General features: G+C 48.0%; 1 non-coding gene across 1 annotated transcript; it reads left to right on the top strand.

Annotated features, from left to right (window-relative positions):
• Nucleotides 1-6307: 6307 nt before the first annotated feature.
• Nucleotides 6308-6397, top strand: trnar-ucu (transfer RNA arginine (anticodon UCU)). Its single transcript is given in 2 exon segments — nt 6308-6344; nt 6362-6397. It is a non-coding gene; the product is annotated as a tRNA-Arg (tRNA).
• Nucleotides 6398-7622: the final 1225 nt, after the last annotated feature.

The following is a 7622-nucleotide window of genomic DNA, read 5'->3' as shown; positions in this document are numbered from 1 at the left end:
AGAGCCTTGGCGAATCCGCACTGGAGTATTGTGTGCAGTTTAGTCTCCTCATCTTATGAAGGATACACTTGCCATAGAGGGGGTGAAACAGAGGGTCAACAGACTAATCTTTTTTTTGCATTTATTTCATTTCATCTCAGTTTGTTCAGTTTGCTTTCCTACTGTTTTTTTTCAGGTTTGTACTTCCTGCTGTTCAATATTCAGTCCATTAACACCTAATCTGTACTAATGCTTTGTCTTTCAACACACCATTAACATATTGTTTGCCTTTGCTGCATGACCTTTTGGTCAGCTATGTGGCCTTGTCCAATCTACACCTCCTTTGTTATCTCTTGCCCCACCCCCACCCCACTTGCTTATAACCTGTGACTTTTCTAATATATGTCAGTTCCGAAGATGGGTCACTGACCTGAAACGTTAACTCTGCTTCTCTTTTCACAGATGCTGCCAGACCTGCTGAGTGGTTCCAGCATTTCTTGTTTTTATGTCACCAGACTAATCCCTGGGATGGTGGGATTGTCTTATGAGGAAACTGGGCCTGTATTCCTTAAAGTTTCGAAGAATGAGAGGTGATCTGATTGAAACTGACAAAACTCTTACAGGGCGTGACAGTGTGGATGTAGACAGGATGTTTGCCCTGGTTGGTGAGTCGAAAACCAAAGGACATCGTCTCAGAATAAGGAGTAGGCCATTTAAAACTGAGATGGGTGGAATTTCTTCACTCAGACGGTGGTGAATCATTGGAATACTGTGCCCCAGAGGGCTGTGGCAGCTCAATCATTGAGAATGTTCAAGACAGAAATTGATAGAAATCTTGATACTCATGACATCAAGGGATATGGGGATAGCATGGGAAAGGGGCTTTGAGGTAGGTGATCAGCCATGATCGAATTGAATGACAGAGCAGGCTCGACGGGCTGAATAGCTTACTCCTATGTTCCTCTGTTCCTAAGAGAGTTGGTGCCAGCGCGCAGCCCTGCTTTCCTCATTTCCCGGCGGAGCAGCAGGAGAAGGTAGCGACTCTTCGGTGGGTAAGTGAAGGCACCAGGAGCTGTGTTTTAAAAGTTGTACTTACTGTTTTCCTTGTGTTCAAGTTACTTTTGGCGCGGGAGGAACCGGAAGCTGGACGGCAGCAAGGACTCCTGGGTAGGTATTTTCTTTAAAGGTGCGGAGCTCCGTGGACTCGGCCTCATTTCCCGGCGGAGCAGCAGGAGAAGGTAGCGACTCTTCGGTGGGTAAGTGAAGGCACCAGGAGCTGTGTTTTAAAAGTTGTACTTACTGTTTTCCTTGTGTTCAAGTTACTTTTGGCGCGGGAGGAACCGGAAGCTGGACGGCAGCAAGGACTCCTGGGTAGGTATTTTCTTTAAAGGTGCGGAGCAGAGTTTTTACCCTCCTCCTCTAACCAAAAAGGACTGAACAGGTAAGCTATTTCACTGTTTTTGTTAATATCTATATTTGTACTTAATTAAGGGGTGATTGAGTAAAAGAAATGGCAGCCAGGGGAGTGCAGTGCTCCTCCTGCAGTATGTTCGAGGTGAGGGGAACCTCCGGGGACCCTGCCGACTTTACCTGCTGGAAGTGCATCCGTCTCCAGCTCCTATCAGACCGTGTTAGGGAACTGGAGCTGGAGCTGGATGAACTGAGGATCATTCGGGAAGCTGAGGGGGTGATAGATAGAAGCTACAGGGATGTCGTTACTCCACAAAACAAAGGCAGCTGGGTAACAGTTAGAGGTGGGAAGAGGTCAGTGCAGGGATCTCCTGTGGTCGTTCCCCTCAACAACAAGTATACAGTTTTAGATACTGTTGGGGGGGCGGCCTATCGGGGGCAGGCTGCGGTGAACGGGCCTCTGGCACGGGGTCCTGCACTGTGGCTCAGAAGGGAAGGAGGGAGAACGGGAGAGCACTAGTCATCGGGGACTCGATGGTGAGGAGTACCGACAGGCGGTTCTGTGGGAGCAAGCGAGACGCACGGATGGTTTGTTGCCTCCCTGGTGCCAGGGTCCGTGATGTTTGTGATCGAGTCTTCAGGATCCTTAAAGGGGAGGGGGAGCAGCCAGAGGTCGTGGTGCACATTGGCACCAACGACGTAGGAAGGAAGGGTGGCACAGATGTTAGAAGTGAGTTTAGGGAGTTAGGCTGGAAGCTGAAAGCTCGGACGGACAGAGTTGTTATCTCTGGTTTGTTGCCGGCGCCACGTGATAGTGAGGCTAGGAATAGGGAGAGAGCACAGCTGAACACGTGGCTGCAGGAATGGTGTAGGAGGGAGGGCTTCCAGTTCTTGGATAATTGGACTGCATTCTGGGGAAGATGGGACCTGTTCAAACAGGACGGGCTGCATCTGAACCAGAGGGGCACCAATATCCTGGGAGGGAGGTTTGCTAGTACTGTTCGGGAGGGTTTAAACTAGTTTGGGAGGGGGATGGGAACCGGACTTGTAGTCCAGGGACCAGTGGGTCCACTCAGAAAGACAAAGAGTGTAGTGAGGTATTGGGGAAGGTAGCACTGTCGCAGAGGACAGATGGGCACGGAGAAGGGTTAAAGTGCGTATACTTCAACGCAAGAAGCATCAGGAATAAGGTGAGTGAATTGAAGGCGTGGATGGGCACTTGGGACTACGATGTTGTGGCCATCACTGAAACGTGGATAGGTGAGGGGGAGGAATGGTTCTTGGAGGTACCTGGTTATAGATGTTTTCATAAGATTAGGAATGGTGGTAAAAGAGGTGGGGGGGTGGCATTGTTAGTTAGAAATAGTGTAACAACTGCTGAAAGAATTTTCGAGGAGGATCTGCCGACTGAGGCACTGTGGGTTGAGGTCAGGAACAGGAAAGGAGCAGTCACCTTGATGGGAGTTTTCTATCGGCCCCCCAATAGCAGCAGGGAGGTGGAAGAGCAGATTGGGAAACAGATTTTGGAAAGGAGCAGAAGTCACAGGGTAGTAATTATGGGGGATTTCAACTTCCCAAATATTGATTGGCAACTCTTTAGATCGAATAGTTTGGATGGGGTAGTGTTTGTGCAGTATGTCCAGGAAGCTTTTCTGACTCAGTATGTAGACTGCCCGACCAGAGGGGAGGCAATATTGGATTTGGTACTAGGTAATGAACCAGGGCAAGTGATAGAGCTGTTGGTGGGCGAGCACTTTGGAGATAGTGATCACAATTCTGTAGCATTCACTGTGGTAATGGAGAGGGATAGGTATGTGCAACAGGGCAAGGTTTACAATTGGGGGAAGGGTAGATATGATGCTGTCAGGCAGGAACTGAGGAGCATAAGTTGGGAGCATATGCTGGCAGGGAAGGGCACGGTCGAAATGTGGAACTTTTTCAAGGAGCAGATAGTAGGGGCCATTGATAAGCATGTCCCTGTCAGACAGGGAAGGGATGGTCATGTGAGGGAACCGTGGTTGACAAGAGAGGTTGAGAGTCTTGTTAGGAAGAAGAAGGATGCGTATATAAGGTTGAGGAAAAAGGGCACAGGCATAGCTCTGGAGGGATACAAGATGGCCAGGAAGGATCTGAAGAAAGGGATTAGGAGAGCTAAGAGAGGGCATGAAAAATGCTTGGCGGGTAGGATAAAAGAAAACCCCAAGGCCTTTTACGCGTATGTCAGAAATATGAGGATGACTAGGGGGACCGTAGGTCCGGTCAAGGACAATAGCGGGAGACTGTGTGTTGAGCCGGAAGAGATAAGTGAGGTTTTGAATGAGTACTTCTCTTCGGTATTTACGAATGAGAAGGGGTGTATTCCTGAAGAGGACGGTGTGAAACAGACTGGTAAGCTCGAGGAAGTGCTCGTTAGGAGGGAAGATGTGTTGGGGTTTTTGAATAACTTGAAGATAGACAAGTCTCCCGGGCCTGAAGGGGTATATCCAAGGATGTTATGGGAAGCAAGGGATGAAATTGCAGAGCCGCTGGCAATGATCTTTTCATCTTCTCTGTTGACGGGGGTGGTACCAGGTGATTGGAGGGTGGCAAATGTTGTGCCCCTGTTCAAGAAAGGGAATAGGAACAACCCTGGGAATTACAGGCCAGTTAGTCTTACTTCGGTGGTAGGCAAGTTGATGGAAAAGGTGCTGAGGGATAGGATTTCTGAGCATCTGGAAAGACACTGCTTGATTCGGGACAGTCAGCACGGTTTTGTGAGGGGTAGGTCTTGCCTCACAAGCCTGATTGAATTCTTTGAGCAGGTGACCAAGCAAGTGGATGAGGGTAAACCAGTGGATGTGGTGTACATGGATTTTAGTAAGGCATTTGATAAGGTCCCCCATGGTAGACTTATGGAGAAAGTCAGGAGGCATGGGATAGTGGGGAATGTGGCCAGTTGGATTAAGAATTGGCTAACTGATAGAAGGCAGAGAGTGGTCTTAGATGGTAAATACTCAGCCTGGAGCCCAGTTACCAGTGGCGTGCCACAGGGATCAGTTCTGGGTCCTCTCCTGTTTGTGATTTTTATTAACGACTTGGATGAGGAAGTCGAAGGGTGGGTCAGTAAATTTGCAGATGATACAAAGGTTGGTGGAGTTGTGGATACCGAGGAGGGCTATTGTCGTCTGCAAAGGGACTTGGATAGGTTGCAGTGCTGGGCTGAAAAGTGGCAGATGGAGTTTAACCCTGAAAAGTGTGAGGTCGTCCATTTTGGAAGGACAAACACGAATGCAAAATACTGGGTTAACGGTAGGGTTCTTGGGCATGTGGAGGAGCAGAGAGACCTTGGGGTCTATGTGCATAGATCGTTGAAAGTTGCAACTCAAGTGGATAGGGCTGTGAAGAAGGCATATGGGGTGTTAGCGTTCATTAGCAGAGGGATTGAATTTAAGAGCCGTGAGGTGATGATGCAGCTGTACAGGACCTTGGTAAGGCCTCATTTGGAGTACTGTGCGCAGTTCTGGTCGCCTCATTTTAGGAAGGATGTGGAAGCCTTGGAGAGGGTGCAGAGGAGATTTACCAGGATGTTGCCTGGAATGGAGAATAAGTCTTACGAGGAAAGGCTGAACATTCTAGGCCTCTTCTCATTAGAACGGAGAAGGATGAGGGGTGACATAGAACATAGAAAAATACAGCACAGAACAGGCCCTTCGGCCCACGATGTTGTGCCGATCCTTTGTCCTCTGTCAAGGACAATTTAATCTATACCCCATCATTCTCCTTTATCCATATACCTATCTAAAAGCCGTTTGAAAGTCCCTAAAGTTTCTGACTCAACAACTTCCCCAGGCAAGGCATTCCATGCCCCGACCACTCTCTGGGTAAAGAACCTTCCCCTGACATCCCCCTTATATCTCCCACCCTTCACCTTAAATTTATGACCCCTTGTAACGCTTTGCTCCACCCGGGGAAAAAGTTTCTGACTGTCTACCCTATCTATTCCCCTGATCATCTTATAAACCTCTATCATGTCACCCCTCATCCTTCTCCGTTCTAATGAGAAGAGGCCTAGAATGTTCAGCCTTTCCTCGTAAGACTTATTCTCCATTCCAGGCAACATCCTGGTAAATCTCCTCTGCACCCTCTCCAAGGCTTCCACATCCTTCCTAAAATGAGGCGACCAGAACTGCACACAGTACTCCAAATGAGGCCTTACCAAGGTCCTGTACAGCTGCATCATCACCTCACGGCTCTTAAATTCAATCCCTCTGCTAATGAACGCTAACACCCCATATGCCTTCTTCACAGCCCTATCCACTTGAGTTGCAACTTTCAACGATCTATGCACATAGACCCCAAGGTCTCTCTGCTCCTCCACCTCCACCATGATAGAGGTTTATAAGATGATCAGGGGAATAGATAGGGTAGACAGTCAGAAACTTTTTCCCCGGGTGGAGCAAAGCGTTACAAGGGGTCATAAATTTAAGGTGAAGGGTGGGAGATATAAGGGGGATGTCAGGGGAAGGTTCTTTACCCAGAGAGTGGTCGGGGCATGGAATGCCTTGCCTGGGGAAGTTGTTGAGTCAGAAACTTTAGGGACTTTCAAACGGCTTTTAGATAGGTATATGGATAAAGGAGAATGATGGGGTATAGATTAAATTGTCCTTGACAGAGGACAAAGGATCGGCACAACATCGTGGGCCGAAGGGCCTGTTCTGTGCTGTATTTTCTATGTTCTATGTTCTATGTTTACCCCACTGCTGATCTTGAAAGCGTCTGATGTTGCTCCATTGCAACTGATGGAACTGTGCATGTTCTCGTGGAAAGAAGTGATGATGCCCAAGAGGTCAGGAGGGCAGCCTATGTTCCATTGCAGTTTGAAGAGGCCGTCTCTGCTGACAAGATCAAAGGCCTTAGTGATGTTAATAAAAATGTGTGAGGCTCTGTGGCGCAATGGATAGCGTGTTGGACTTCTAAATGATGATTGATATATATTCAAAGGTTGTGGGTTCAAGTCCCACCAGAGTCAGATTTTGGACCAGAAACAGAGGAGCACAACGGAACAACAAATGAAGAAATGCACCAAAAGCACAGACTCGGAGACAGAGCGAGAGAGAGAGGAGCAGAGCAGGGGAAAAAAAATCGAGGAGTGACGTCACAATGGAGAGTGAGAGCAGGGAAACAGAGAGCCGCTGGGGTGAGTTTACAGGATTTGGTTCTTTCTTCGGTGCAGTGGCAGGAGCTGTTTGGTGAGGATCTGGTAAGCTGCGACATCACAGGCAAGCAGGTCGTTGATTGGTTTGGAAGAACCGACCTGCTTGATGCGCATCTGGTCAGTGATTAAGATCCATTTTAGTCCCAACGTATAAAATAGTAAACAAACTAGTGGTAAGTTTAATAAAATATGCAATAAAATGAATAATTGAATAAAATATTTAAGTAGTTAATTGAAACACGTAAAGGATGACAGGACAGGTGTTGTGTCACAGCTGCAGCATGTGGGAGTTCCTGGATGCCAGTGTGATCCAGGGCAAACACGTCTGCAGTAAGTGTTTGTGGCTCAAAGAGGGAGAAAAAAGGAATGTAGTGGTAGTAGGGGACAGTATAGTAAGGTGGATTGACTCTGTTCTCTGCAGCAAAAGCAAGAGTCCAGACGGCTGTGTTGCCTGCCGGTGCCAGGATTCAGGACATCTGCTCAGGGCTGGAGCGAAACATACAATGGGAGGGGGAGGATCCAGTCGTCGTGGTCCATGTCGGTACCAAAGACATAGGCAGGACAAGGATAGAGGTTCTGCAAAGTCAGTATGAGGAACTAGGCACCAAATTAAGAATCAGAACCTCAAAGTTAATCATCTCTGGATTATTACCTGAGCCATGTGCAAATTGGCATAGGACAAATAAGATTAGAGAAAGTAATGTGCGGCTGAAAGACTGGTGTGGTAGTAGTGGGTTCTGGTTCATGGGGCGTTGGCACCAGTACTGGGGAAAGAGGTGGCTGTACCGTTGGGACGGTCTACACCTGAACCGTGCTGGTGCCGGTGTTCTAGCGAGCCACATAACGAGGGAAGTAGAGACGGTTTTAAACTGAATAGTGGGGGCAAGGGATCAAATTTGGGAAGATATGGTGAATCAAGGAGGAGAGACAAGGCAAGAGAGAAAGGTATAAATATGGGAAATGATAAACAGACTGTGACAGGAAGGGACAGAATGTACAAATCTAAGAGTAAATCGACAGATAAGGCTAGAGGTGACAA

This window comes from Heterodontus francisci, unplaced genomic scaffold (assembly GCF_036365525.1).
Source record: "Heterodontus francisci isolate sHetFra1 unplaced genomic scaffold, sHetFra1.hap1 HAP1_SCAFFOLD_148, whole genome shotgun sequence".
Classification (NCBI taxonomy): Eukaryota; Metazoa; Chordata; class Chondrichthyes; order Heterodontiformes; family Heterodontidae; genus Heterodontus; species Heterodontus francisci.
Note: the sequence above shows the minus strand (reverse complement) of the source record. Positions and strands in the feature narration are given on the sequence as shown.